The sequence below is a fragment of the Eschscholzia californica genome, unplaced genomic scaffold (assembly GCF_041429995.1).
Source record: "Eschscholzia californica isolate CP2 unplaced genomic scaffold, dmEscCali1.0.p SCAF_5, whole genome shotgun sequence".
NCBI classification, from domain to species: Eukaryota; Viridiplantae; Streptophyta; class Magnoliopsida; order Ranunculales; family Papaveraceae; genus Eschscholzia; species Eschscholzia californica.
Genome location: NW_028238472.1, coordinates 18437937 through 18453555, shown reverse-complemented (window position 1 = coordinate 18453555; position 15619 = coordinate 18437937). Strand labels below are relative to the sequence as shown.

Sequence of the window (15619 nt, the reverse complement as noted above, 5' to 3'; positions counted from 1 at the left end):
AACTATATACAACCAAATACTAATTTCTATCAACTCACATAGATAGTTCCAAGTTCCAACAACATAGAAACAAAATTTTATCATCTATATAATAACATAGAAACAGTATTTGGTTACAAAGTTTGAGACATTTAATCCTATATGAAATATATGCAACTAAATACTAATTTGTATCATGGAAAACAGAAGTACGATAAATTGGATTTTAAATTGTTTGAGACATTTTATCAAACACTTTGTGAGCGTATAAAGTCTATACAACTAAATACCAATTTCTATCAACTCACATAGATGATTCCAAAAATGATTGAAACCGATTTTTATCATCTAAAACAAAAGTAACATATGATTTCCATGCAACTAAATAATAATTCCTATGCAACTAAATACTAATTCTCACATAGATGAACACATATGTTTGATTTCAATTAAATAGATTAATAGATGAACAGATAGGCTTTAGTAACAAATATCCATACTCAGGTGGAAGTGAACAGATAGGCTTTATTAACAAATATATAGTGAACCAACGGTATCATTTTATTAAGTGGGTAAGAATTATACCACATGATGCGAAGACGACTTATATTTGTCTATGAGACATTTAATCAAACACTTAGTCAGCATATAAACACAGTCAATACTAACCAAGAGCAGTAAAAATAGATGAACCAATATGATTTCATTTTGATTTCAGAAAACACAATCAATACTAACCGATATGATCTCATTTTGATTTCAGAAAACACAATCAATACTAACCAATAGCAGTAAAATATAGATGACTTAAACCTTAAACACAAGAACAGTAAAATCAAATAAATGAATGACAAAGGAAAAAAAATAGATGTGAAGACGACAAACGAAAAAAAACTACTAACCTTGGCGGCAACGAAGCAAAAAATTTCTCTGACAAAGGGAAGCAAAAAATTTCTCAACATGAGAAGCCATGGTTTTAATAGAGCAAAGAAATGAATGAAAGAGATGCATCTGTCCAGTGAGAAAGAGATGTGTCTGTCCAGTAAGAAAGAGATGTGTCCGTCCAGTGAACAACTCACACGTGGGTGAATCCAATGGTTGCTGATGGTGGTGATGTGAGACGGACGACCAGATTTATCCAGGTGTTTGTCCCAGTCAGCACACATCCACCTATTTTATTATATAGACTAGGTATATAACCCGTGCCTCCGGCACGGGCGCTCATGTTGAACATTTTTAATGTAGGCACGAGGCGCTGATGTTGAACATTTTTAGTGTTATAACATGTTGAATCTCCTCTAATCAAAAATAAATTCGCTTAGTGCAAATATAACTTATTTATGCTTTTCTTTTCTATTGTTTGATGGTCTTAAATTGATGAAAATCTGAGAACAAAGAAGACAATAATCAAGATTTAGAAACAAAAAACCGATTACATTCTAGGAAAAATATTTGAGTCATATATGATAATGACTCAGAACAGATTGCAAATTCATTTTGAACCGACTTAAAAAGAAGCAAGTGTACAAAATAAACATGAGAAATGGTATTGAACCAACCGTTGACGAATTTGGTTGTGGACAAAAAATATTATATAGCCGTTATAGAATCCAATAAAAACATAACCACAAATATTCTTCATTACAATTCAAGATCGCAATTTCCCGCTTCGCAATTCGCTCTCTCTATATGAAGCGGTCATTTTCACCTGAGTATAGGAACCCTTTATGATCCACAGAGCTAAGAACGTTTGCCAGTTCTCCTAGTTCAACAAACTTCTTACCTTTGAATAAAAATTGTTTCATGTGAATAAAAGCAAGAAAAGAAACTCGTGCCTCAATGATAGACATTAGAAACCACAAATGAGTTTAAGAGGTTATAGATATAATCAAAGAATTGAGTTAGGAGTGAGTGCAAGGAAAAAGAAAACAAACTAACCTGATATCTGATGTCTACTTTCCCGTCTTAGGTTCCTGTCACGCTGTTTCTACTTTAACTTTTCAATGTTCTCTTTTTCAATATATGCCTACATAAATAACATTCCATATCAGTAACTTAGTATTGTCAAAAGGAACTGGAAGTGTTATCATTTTAATGAAGCCAAATGCAAAAGCAAATATTTCCACAATCAATTGCACACGAGTTGCAAAGAAACATCTTCAGTTTGCGTGGTGGCAGGAAAAAAACTGATTGGGCATGCAAAGTATGACCACAAACTAAGGCACCTTGTGTTTGGTCGTGATTAGGACACCAAATATAAGCCACATAATCCCAATCAACCCCTAAGTAAACAACAAAGGTAACAACTCAAGGATCTCCGCTATTCCTGGCTCCTTGACAGTGCAACCCCTACAAAAACCACACATATGCATGAGAGGAGTGAAACCTTATCGATTTTATATTCTCTCACCCTCTGGCATATACCACTATTATATGCCCAACAAGCATTCAATTATTTGTATTGTATATGCTTTTTAAAAAGGTACATCATCATTACTATATAACTGGCCAGAAAGACACCAAAGCCAAAATAAAAAGTTATAATGCCTGCACCATAGTTTCCCCATCTATAAAACAATATCAAGGTAAGAGAATTATGTGCTAGAATTTCTTCTATATTAATATAAATGGAACAATACATGAATCCAAATATTCATCATAATCGAATAAAAGAGCCTATGCAATATAATTTCCAACTTTACAGTTTGACAATAAATTCTCATCTTACTGCTTCGACAATAGGAAAAAGATGAAGGAAAACAGTAAGGCCACTTAACCCGTCGACAGTTGTAAAAAGGAGAAAGATGAAGGAAGTTAGCCAAATATGGCCAAAGCGAAGCCCAGTGAAAGAAAATGAAGGGAAGTGATTGACTAATGTTTCATGATACTAAGAGTAAGTAATTGAATTCTTCTCTTCAATTTCAAGACCTTTAAAGGAGAGCCTAAACAATAACTTTTCAAAAAAAAAAAAAAATTGAGACTCAAGCAAATATGAATTTTAGGCCCCTTATTAGAGAAATAATCCCAAAATAAAAACATTAATTCTAATTTAAATTCTAGAAGTAGTAAACTATGAAAGGAGAAAATAACGAAGATGATGATGGGTTTCATTAGAACAAAAATTCAGATATGCACTAAAATGAACGACTTGTGAACTAAAAAAAACTTATGAAAAGAAAACAATTAAGGAACTATTTAAAACTTATATAGATTATTCAATCATTTACTCTAACATACGCATCAAAGCGAAAATTAGTAAAAAGGATATTGATCCCATACCTAAACACTTTTGAATAGAGATATGTAGTGAAACAATTGTTCCAATTACCATCATCAACCTCACATCTTCTATCCTACAACTTTAGTCCACTACAAAAGCAAAAACACTTAAGGCATAAATAAGTAACATAAATAGTTGGTTGATACTACATCTATATTATTAGCTGAAGCAAGATTTGCATGCTTCAGCTGTAGTTGGCCGAATAGTATTAGCTCATATATAAATCATGAGTAACATCAAGTATCTGTATGGAACCACTAACAAAGATAAATTATTGTCGCACTTGCCTCCAGAAAACCATATTAACGTTCATGGTTTTGTATGTCACATGTCCTTTTTCTGTGTTAAGTCTAAACTAAGAGGTCTTAAACATTAGTTCGTTACATCGGATTTGAGTTATACTATTGATCTCATGGTCCAACTACTCTACTACTACTACTACTACTACTTTTTTTCCTGTGTGGGGTTTAAACTAAGAGTTTTTTTTTACATCATTTCGGTACATAGGAGACGTATTTTTCTCGCAATGAGTAGTATTGTTTATCACACCGTCCAACTACTCTACTACTACCACTCCTTTTTTGTGTTGGGTCTAAACTAAGAGGTCTTAAACATTAGTTCGTTCCATCGGAGACGTATTTTTCTCATACTGAGTTATACTATTGATCTCATGGTCCAACTACTCTAGTACTACTACTGCTTTTTTTTTCTGTGTGGGGTCTAAACTAAGAGGTTTTTTACATCATTTCGGTACATAGGAGACGTATTTTTCTCGCAGTGAGTAGTACTGTTTATCACACCGTTCAACTACTCTACTATTACCACTCCTTTTTTGTGTTGGGTCTAAACTACGAGTGATGCTACATTGTTTCGGTAGGTCGCAGACGTATTGTTGTCAATAATGAGTACTATTGATCACACTGTCCACCTACTCTGCCAATACTACTCTTATTTCATCCTATTTAGGTCTATAACCTGATTTTTAGTTCAATGCACTAAATCGAGTTGCTTCCTACCATTAAAAAAATTATAGATATCTCAATGTTTTTTGTTGGGTCTAAACTGAGGTCTGCTACACTATTTCACAAGAAAAAGAGAAAAAACTCAGATTTTGGTCTTTTTTAGACATCATGTATAAAGTTTTTTTCTTTTTGAAGCGATAATGTTAAATATGAATCCAGTGCTAACAAAATCATGAAAGGAAAGAGAAACATCCACCCAATTCTAAGGAGAACTGCATATAGGAAAGACAATTAACAACCAAATTCTAAGGAAAACTGCATATAAGCAGCTATATTCTCCCAAGTGTTCAGAAAAAAAAAGACAAAGAAATACTCTTAAAAACGATTATTCTTGTCTAAGGAAACACTCCACTAAACTGCACATGAAGTGTGAAATCTAATGATAAGAAAAAAAAAACTAATTTTCACAATTGTGTTAGTTAGATTTTCCTGTTTAACACTGACCAAAATGTGAAGCAAGTAATGAAGATTACTGTTTATAGTGATTGGTCGGGACCGCTAAGTAGTACAACCCGTGGAGTACGACCAAGAAGGAAACTACAATCTGTTCTTTCATCTAAGACTCATCCCCATTTCTGAACTACTAACTAATAGAGTTTGTGATCTTCTACATGGTTATGTGAAAGAACTAATTCCTAAATTCTTCTACATGCTCGAGTTTCTAGAAATATTGTTTAATGTCGTCTTGCGAGATAACCAATCTCTGAAAAAGGTTTGTGATCTAAACTATCTTTGATTGGTCTCTATATATTATAGTTCTTTCATCTAAGACTCATCCCCATTGCTGAACTACTAACTAATAGAATTTGTGATATTCTACATGGTTATGTGAAAGAACTAATTCCCGAATTCTTCTACATGCTCGAGTTTCTAGAAATTTGTTTAATGTCGTCTTGCGAGATAACCAATCTCTAAAAAAGGTTTGTGATCTAAACAATCTTTGATTGGTCTCTATATATTATAGTTGTTCCTCACCAAACAGAAAAAACTATATAGTATTGTTTGGTCTGTTAACACAATGGCAAATTCTTAAGTAAAGACATGCAAGTATTGTAACCACATGACTATGAGTACACCTACCAAATTCTTGTCAATCTGAATTAATAGAATCAATGTACTAACAAAATCAATGTACTAACAAAACCCAATATACGATTACCCGTAATTAATCTACTTGTAAGAAGATACCTATTGTACTGCCTAAGGGAAATAGCTTGAATGTTGCGGAATGTGTCAAAGAAATGGAAGCGAAAAGTAATGGGATGTTTGTAACTACTTATGCTGTTGCCCGATGATAAAAAAAATTCAGGGAGTTAATAAGGCATCATCTGCATTATATAGAACGAAGCCGTTCATGTAGGGATAAATCATTATATCAGTAAAGCACTTTCAAGTACATGAAAGTAAGCATAAAGGGTCATAATATATCACTGGAAGTTTTGGGATCAATAATCAACTTCTTAACTGAAGACATGCAAGTAATTTAACCACATGACTATGAGTACACCTACCAAATTCTATAATACAATCTATAATCTGAAAAAATCACACAAACATTTCACCAAACATGTAGTGTACAGAAACATTGCATCATTTAATTAATCAATCGAAACTCAAGATCAGAAGAATGAATGATTCAGACAATCAAAAATCTAAAAACTAACCTTGTCGACGACGACTCAATCCCCAAACGTAGAAGCACAAACAGATTCGGTGAAGTGATCGACTGAAAACCAAAAATCTAAAAATTCAGAAAACCAAAAATCAAATCCAAAGAATATAACAAAGAACAAAAAATTCAAATCACAAACACTGACCTTGCCTGCGGCTACTATCAAATTCTGGTCCAATCGTTTTTATGGAGAAATTCTCTCTCACGATGGTTTTTATGGAGAGAAATGAGAAGAGGCATGTCGGAGAGTTGTGTCTGTCCAAAGGTGGAGAGGCTGAAAAGATGCATTGCTACAGGCGCCCGGGTGTAATGAGTCACTCAATCCAAAGGTGGAGAGGAATGCTGATGTGGGACGGACGACCGGATTTATCCCAGGGTTTGTCCCAGTCAGCACTTTTCAACCTATTTTATTATTATATATATATATATATATATATATATATATATATAGAGAGAGAGAGAAAGAGAAGACTCAAGTATGTTATAAGGCGATTGGTAAAGGGAGCTGGAAGTTGTTGTTGGGGAGCTATTATGGGTGGGGAGCTATTATGGGTGGGGAGCTATAAAGATTAGTAAGGGGAGATAAGACTTTTAGATTATTATTTTAAAGACCTTTAATGTTACGGATTTTAAATGGTAAACTCATAATTTGAAGGACTCAAGTGTAATATAGTCAAATATCTCAGAAATAACAAAAAGAAAAACGCTTTCTTCCTCTTTCACTCGTTCTCTCTTCTGAATTCGAATCTCCTAAATATCCTTCTTGCAATCTTTTTCCTTCATCAACTACAAATTTACGGCGACTTCTACCCAAGTATTTTCCCCAATGAAGAAGACATCAACCAAAATCGAGAAACTATTTTACTTTTTTCTAAATAGAGAAATTTCACAAATAGATAAACTATTTGATTTTTTTCCCCTAACCTGGGGGGAAATTTTACAAAAATTTCCCTAGGGAAATTGTTGAACGAACAGAAATAGTTTGCCTCTTTTTGGGCAAATTTTTAAAGTTGAAGGAAAAAAGAGAAATAAAATTTAACCGAAAATATTTGTCTTGCGAATTCCTTACATCTTGAGAGAGATCTTCATCTATACTAACACTGTTTGATTGGGTTGGTGGTTGGTGATTCGATTGAAAAATATATTTTTCCTCCATTAAAGAAGCAACATCATAAATATCTTGCGATAGTGGTAATGGTTGTTTTGTATCTTGATTGTGGAGAAGAAAAGAGAGGTATTGTTGTTGAAATATTTAGGGTTTAAGAAAAAATAGGAAAGAAAAGAAAAATTACTATTACAATTTTTTAGTTGTAACTATTTTTTTTAATCCCTCTCTAATTCATTATTTAATTTCAAATCCGGAAAAATAGCTCCTAATACTAAATTGGTATGGGGAGCTGTAATACAAAAAACTGATTTTGTACTACAGCTCCCCAACAACAATTTCCAGCTCCCCTTACCAATCGCCATGTTATAATCGTGACTTGGGTTCTTTCACATAAGACTTCAACAAAGGGAGTTAATTTACTAAAGAAGATCAGGCAAAACCTCAAATAATGATGACATATATATGTGAACTATTATTAAGAATACAAGAATCATTAAACCCTCAAACTGGGAGTACTTAAATTAACAAGCCAAGGAAATTGCTCAATTAGGTTCTTGATAAGACGAGATAACTTCAATTAGGGTTTTTGAGATGAAAATTTTAATCTCCAACAGTGTATAATCAATAGATCCAAGAAGATGTTCCTTCCATCCCCAAGTCCTTCCATTTGCCGAGAGACGAGAGGAAAAAGAGAGACGAGAGGAAGGAAGATCAAGAAGAAGATGAAGATTCTTTTTTCTTGAGGTCGTGGCTTGACTTTTTGGCCTGTGAGTGAAATTAACGGAGCATTGCCTTTAACCAAACTTAGTCATAATAAATTGACCAAGTCAAATTAGCAAAATACATTGCCTTTAACAATAACGAACATTGCCTATAAAATTACCCTTTATATAGGATCATTATCCACTAGGTGTTTGTCAAAATAGCTAACTAAACAAAATACACATCAACAACTAATTCTTTGATCACAAGGTCTGAAGGTCCAACATTCAGGTCCCATGGTCTTTTTTCTTCTTAAGTTTAGCACTAGCTATTAGATGTAGTTAATGTCCACACTTTCATTCAGAATTCCATGTTTAATCTCCAATAGAACAGTTAATTTAAGAAATTAGCAGACCAAAACTGAAAAATAAACAAGCAAATTGAACAACCTAATACAGGTCAATTCAGTGAGAACATTCAGAAAATGTAAGGAATTGTTGTTATATTAGAAATGTAATCAGAGTTAACATAACAGGAAGCATATATAAGTGTGTAGGCAACCTGTGCCGCAAGATGTTTTTTTTTTTCAAATTGATGTCATCTAAACGAGGTACCCAACTATTGATTTTAGAGTTTGGGCATCAGATACCTCCGGCAATACCAAACCCTAGCATTCAAGTCCAAACTATGCCATCTAAACGACATACCCATCTATTGATTTGAGTTGCCGCCATTAAGTGTCGGTGTTGTTGCCGGTGCTGGAGAATGGCGTCAGTAGTACGCACTTACCTAGGATTTTGTATTGGAAGAAGGTAGAAGAAAAAAAAGGAGGTGAACTTCACCCAGGTTAGTTGACTGGGTGGTTATAGAGAACTCGGGTCAATGGTCGTTGACCCGAGGTCATGAAATGACCGCCCGCTTATATCCATTTGGCCCGGTGCCAATAGAAGCGCCCTTCTTTAAATTATATATCTTTGTTTATGGTTAAATATTTTGTGTTAATGAAGATTCCACCAATTCATGTGCAATCGTATTGCAAAAGCATAAGCAGAAAAGAAAAGTGGACCAAGAAAGAAGATAATAGATGTAATCATACAAGCATTAAACAAAAATTATATACAATATGCCTTGATTAAAACTATGAAATCTAGACATGTTCTCCGTGGGATTCAAAGGGATGAATATAAACACGAAAGCATACCTTGATCTATAGTAGTGGTTAACTTGATTAGGATTTTCCTCTTGGTTCTTTCACCTCCTTTTCTGTCATTTTGATAATGGGATTCAATTTATATAATGTTAGAGAATCGGAGTGGGAGCCCAAATAGCACATAAGCCATATATATAGGTGCACTATTCATTTTATTTCTAATTTATTCACTCGTCAAATTAGAACGGTGGCCGATACGTGGACAATCAGTTTTCTTACATGGACAGCTATTTTTGGATTGTGCAAGTCATCAAACTTTGACTTAATTGACTTTGATTTAATAAAGGGACAACCTTATAAGGAATTTAATATTAATTTAATACTAATTAATCTGAGGACCATTGAGAAACAGAGAAGCGGATGATGATGAGATAAAAGACCCATTTCTTATTTTCTTTTAGGGTTTAGAGGGAGATAGAGAAATTTTCAACTTGAAGATGAAATACCCATCTCGACTACAACACATTCTTGTTTCCCTCTTCACAATTACGCCATAAACCTAACCACAATCACGCACACTCTCTCTTATAACTCTAATTCATTTTTCTCTCTCAACTTCACTAAATCTTTCTCTCTCAACTTCTATAAATCTTTCTCTCTCTAGAATTGGTTCAAGCTAATAGAGGTGTTGTGGCATAGATTTTCATTGGTGTTGTTTTATTCTCAGTAAATGCAGTAACAACACAAACTGAAATTACACCATCCCCGTAGATGGCTTCCTTTCAAGTAAGATTTCATTAATGGTGCTGGAAGGAGAATTTCCAACATCACCAAGAAGAAAATCAATTTCGACATTACCAAGAGATAGGTTTGATCTTGTCTGATACTTGAGAGTTTAAACTCAATTTCGTTTTTTGCAATAGACAATTTCAAGTCTTTCTTGATTTGGATTATGAGATTAGGTTTATATTAGCTAATTCTGAATCGGAAGAACTTCAGAAGTGGCAGGTAGTTCCAAGTTGTGTACAATGCTCTGTACATCTTAAACCCCAATGTATGCTCATACACCGAGTCACTAGTTCAGTTACTGGATCAACTATGTCTCTGCCAAAGTTTATTTCTCTACAAATTTGTGGGTGACAAAGAACAAGTAAAATAAAATCTAGGGTTTATGGAAGAAAAGAGGAGGGATTTAAATTAAAACCTCTGATTCTTAGAGGACATGAGTGAAAAATAATAGAGTAATGCCCCCTTAAAAGTTGTTGTCCGTATAAATTTTTTAGTTGTCCATATAAAATAGTGGTCCATATAGAAAAATTTGTTGTCCATATATTGGCCACCATTAGAACTCGCCTAATAGTTTCTACACATTTATTCCATGGCCCTTAGATACAATGGCCAAGTCAATCTTTATTAGACCATATTATGACTTGAGTATGTACTAAGATATTCATACAAATAACTTCACATGACAACATTCTTCCACTTAGGCCAAATATGCTATCTAGAAATGCTTACATTCTTGCGAGCTCAAATTCGTTATCATATATCAGGTATCTCAAACAATCTGGTCAAATTGTACTTATATGGGATTAAAGAGACATCCGCAACATTTAATCTAACTACCTTCACCAATAGTTACACATACCAATACAATCAAACGACATAGATTAATCATATACACGTCGAATGAAAATTAAATGTAATTTGATCTTATAGTGCTTATTTGCAACTGGTCTCACGATAACTTTATTACGATTCATATTTAACATAACAAAACAGAGTAGTTCATACTTAATCATTAATTTTTATAGAAAATTTTCAGATATACTAATGTTATCTAAAATACAAAATGGAGTAAAATCTAAATCACATCAAATCAGAAATTAAAAACTCCCACTAAATTGTAGTATCCTTATATGGTGTAATACTATGGGAGCGACATGCACCTATAAATATTAATGAGTTATTTTTTTCTAATACTGATTTTGTATCGCCTTGAACATATCCTGAGTAAGAGTATGTTCTTTCATTTCTTCTTTGCCTTGTCATGGCATCTTTTTCTACTCTATTAAAGATTCGTCACACTCTAGGATTTGATATTTATTTTGTTATTTTCACCCCTTGGCTAGACTCTACCCTTCAGAGACATCACAGCCTCTGCAATCCAACAGTTAATCCTGCCATTAGAGACGATACTATCTAAGCACTTGCATATTAAGAACTGGTAGGGGATCAGTAGCTCACCAACACGAGTTAAGCTGGTAAAGGAGTCCAAAACAAAACAATGCTAAAATCTGTTTTGCAAATAAAACATGCATATATATATATATATATCAATCCTACACTAGCAGACTTAAATGGCCACCCATAATTTACTCCCACTCGACAGAGAGTTACCTAGAAAACTTTATAGTACTTTGACTAATACCGTCCCATACCAGTACTAACATTCTCTCGAGAAGTGTTTTACTCATAGGTAGGTAAGCCACTCTCCCACTAAGAAACTCGACAGTTATTGAAAAGGTACTGTGATAAGTGTATACCTAATAACTTAAGTAGATACGTTTTAGCTTCATCAAATTCAAATAGTCAGGGTATCCCTGTAATATTCGTGTTAGGACAAAATGCATAGTCTAATTGGTACCCTACTTTGTGTGGTTTTATTATATGAAAAGCAGAAATATTACTCTTTTCTTGTAAGAAACATCATTCCTTAACAATCTCTGAAGATTCAGAACTCACTCGTCCGCTCTCGACTGAGATTGGACTTTTTAATACTTACTTATCTTATAAAACACAGGAGTGGACCAATAAAGAGTCGCGTCATACAATGCAGAGGGATCCCAATCAGTTTTAAAACCAGTCGAGCGGTCCGAGTTTTACAACTTCTGAGCCCCGAGGGTAGGAATAAAATAGGCTTACAAGCCAGTTGAGCCACGTCAAAAGAGAACCAGTCAAAATCCAATGTGAATCGTCTTTCGACCTGTGGTCAACCTCATTTTTCGAGTCATTTGACATTAGCATTGTTTTTAAGCAAAAATAAAGTAGAAAGTTATTTTAGATTGTTGGATGATTTGTATTCGTTTGGATTTCAGTGTCGTTGGAAGATTAGAGTTTACATACCTAAAAGAAAAATCAAAATTGTTTATATGTTTTGTAACTCTCACATGACAAAATATCCATGGTTTAGTATCTTTGTGAATATTGAAAACATAAAGAAATAATAATGTATTTCTTCAAATTATATATTTTTCGTTGTGGTTAGATATTTCATGTTATTCAAAAAAAAATAACTGATATTAAATAATGGTAAACATTTGAAGTTTTAGTTGTTGCTGAGACAGTTGAAATCGTGAATGTAGTCTCTTGTAGTTACGACTTCGATTCTTACATTATTCAGTGTCTTCAGTGACATAACGATATAATGATACTTAAAAAGTATATATGACATACTAAAACTAAATGTTTTAAAAAAAAATATTTTTGGCTAAGTTATGAAATATTAAAGTGGATTACTACTTCTGCATGTAGAATTCGATCTATTATTGTTTGTTTTTTATAAGAAACTTAGATTGACAATTAATTATTATTAAAGTTCATGCAATTTTTACTGTTAAATATAATACTCCTATAACCCAAAGTGTCACGTGTTAACGAAAATTCTAGCAATTAATGTACAACTGTACTGCAAGAGCATAGGCAGCAAAGAAATAAAATAGATAAAAGAAAGAAGATAATACATGTAATTGTACAAGTATAAAATATAGAGTAATGCTACAAGAGGCTACAGGTGGAAGCCTGTTTCAGACTTACACAAAATCAACAATCTCCATTTTCGAGTCAACCCTTTTACTTTCTTGATGGACTTTTTCACTCTATATAGACAATTGATTCCTGTTCAAGTTTAAGGTAGGTCTACTTTTGTAGTCTCTTTTATTATTTTTCAATATTAAAAGGAACTGCAACACAATTTGCTTTAATTAAATCTGTACATGCTATCCATTAGATTGAAAGAGATGAAATCAAATGTGGTAAGCATACCTTAGCCCATAACTAGTGGTTAACTTGATTCGGTTGATCTTCCACTTGGTTTTCTACCCCATTCTTACTCGCATTTCGATTAATGAATTCAGTTTAATATTAAAGAATTGGAGTTGAGCCCGAAAAGGACCATAAGTCGTATATATAGTTTGAAGTGTTCCTTTTATTTCTATTTTAATCTCTCATCAAATAAGAAATCACCTAATAGTCTCTACACATTTCTTCTATAACCCTTTTGATATAATGGTCGAGTCAATCCTTATTAAACCACATTAGACTTGACTATGTACTATGATACCATATTGACTTCACATGCGTGATCCCACACATGTGTTATCAAGAAATATGTACATTCTTATAAATTTAAAATGCGCTATCGTATATCAGGTATCCCAAACAGCTTAGCCCATAAGTTGTACTAGTATGGGATTAAAGGGACTTTCTCAACATTTAATGTAACTAAATGCAGCAATAGTTAAACATAGTAATGCAACCAAATGATATAGATCAATCATATTTGCAAAACATATAAATGAAATGAAATGTGATCTTACCATGCTTATTTTCAACTGGTCCCGCGATAACTTTATCGAGATTCATATTTAACATAACAAAATAGAGTAAAATATATTTAATACTTTATTTCTGCAGAAAATCTTCAGATAAGCAAATGTTATCTGAAATACAAAATGGAACAAAAGTTAATTCACAACAAACTAGATGTTACAAACCCCCATTAAAGTGTAGTACCCTTAAGTGGTATAACACACATGTGAGCAACATACACCTTGAATATTAATGGGTTGCAATTTCCCTGTATTGATTTTTGTGATGCCTTGAATATTTCTTCTGAGTATAAGTACGTAATTTCATTTCCTTTTGCCTTGTTATGGCATCTTTTTCTACTATATTGGGATCCTTCACTATTTGGAATTGGATATTTGTTTTATCATTTTTACTCTTTGGGTGGACTGTGGCCTTCGATTAAAGCGTCTAGAGACTTATATTTTGGGGTCTAGGCAAGTGTATCGGCTTTTCGGCTTTGCGGTATGGGTGATCCCTATTTTTTCGAGATAAGGATTGAACCAGAAGTTACATTTTTATTAAAGCACATTCAGAATACTCAGTGAGTCATGTTCACTGCCATAGAATATCTACTGAAACTCCTAGGGGACCCCTATACTGTTTGATGTGTTCTTTCTATTGTGCGATGTGTTAGTCATAGAGGAACCACTGTCGTCACCATAGTATGTCTATATTGATTTGTGTGATTGTTATATAATCAATACTTAACTAATGAAAGGGTTAATTTCGTTTTTGGCCCTAATGGTGTTTCCGGAAAAAAAATTAAATTGTTTTGACCTTTGGGGGTCAAATCAAACTACCGAATACGTATAGGGGCCAAAACGATGAGTTGGTTACAAGTTGGTGGCCAATACGGAATTAACCCCATACTTAAAATTAATTTTTTTTATTAGTCAATGCTTTACTTCCCTATCTCTTAATCTTTTCCTTTATTTTACGCAATCTGACTTTGTGTTGAACTTTTCTGCTCTAATTGTTCACAATTTTGTATTGGAATTTCTCTCTGATCTTCGACATAAGCTTTGATTTCTTTCACTTCTGATAAAAAATCGAGCCCTGACTAGGATCTGCTTTGGCTTCCGCTAGCTTTGCATTAGGCTCGCCTATTTTTATCTACGACAACGCCTCATGCACTGCCATCACATCTTATGTAACTTGGTTCCAATTGACGTTAGCCATGCAAAACTTCTGGTGGTTCTCTTGCGTCTTTAGGGGAGTAAGGCTACAAGGTCAAGCTCGCTAACGCCTTTGTTGAGCACTTTGTGCTTGTGAATCTTTCGGCGGATTCAAACATCCTTGTCGACGCATCGGGTCTCTCACGTTTTATCCTAGACGGGTTGATTCTCCATCTTGGACATGGTAACGGTGAGTTCGAGCATTTCAGATGCTTTTAATATTGCTGGATTTGTTGGAACGATTATACAAGGTTACTGAAGTGACTCTGTTGCTACTTCGTGCCGCTAGTGGGGAGATGAGGGGGGGGGGGGGGGGGGGGGGGGGGGAGTGTGGTACCTGCAAAGATAACCCGAGGCTCAAGTTAGTTTTGTGTTATAGGTTGGAAAGTTAAGCAATCGAATGGTAAAGATGTGATCCCTTTTCAGTGCAAACCTATGTAGTCATATGGGCTTGCGTGGCGATGGTAAATTACTAGCTTAATGGAGGCCATGTGACATGACCGTTCATAAAAAATTTCAATTGTAGCAGAATCGATCGTATTTCGAGATAAGACAAACGAATATTCCGTGTTACCTAGCCTTTCGCGTAACCGACCTTTCTTTCAGGCAGAGCAGAGCTCAGCTTGCCGAACATACTTTTGCAGACCTCTCATGTTAGGGCTCAGGTACAGAGCTTGACTCAGATCAACCCTTTTGTTAGCCTTTAAATGATGACAGAGCACAAGACGCCTAGAAGACTCGTGGTGACCACCTCACTTGTCAGGCCTCACATGACAGAGTTCTTGCAAGTCGCCCTCTTTGTCAGTTTCGGTAAAGTCTCATTCGTGCATATTCGAGGATTCGACATGTGCCGTCCAAGTCCATTAATTGACATTTTTTACTAGTTTTTTTTATACAACATT

General features: G+C 34.1%; 1 long non-coding RNA gene across 3 annotated transcripts; it reads right to left on the bottom strand.

Moving 5' to 3' along the window:
• Positions 1-1365: 1365 nt before the first annotated feature.
• Positions 1366-6200, bottom strand: LOC147537614 (uncharacterized). 3 transcript variants are annotated; one of them, XR_015226310.1, is made up of 6 exons: positions 6099-6200; positions 5946-6007; positions 3259-3348; positions 2205-2328; positions 1918-2005; positions 1366-1762 (listed from the first exon to the last, which is right to left on the bottom strand). It is a non-coding gene; the product is annotated as an uncharacterized LOC147537614 (long non-coding RNA). The 3 variants fall into 3 exon arrangements; XR_015226312.1 differs by having other exon boundaries at positions 5946-6022; positions 6099-6196; XR_015226311.1 differs by lacking the exon at positions 2205-2328.
• Positions 6201-15619: the final 9419 nt, after the last annotated feature.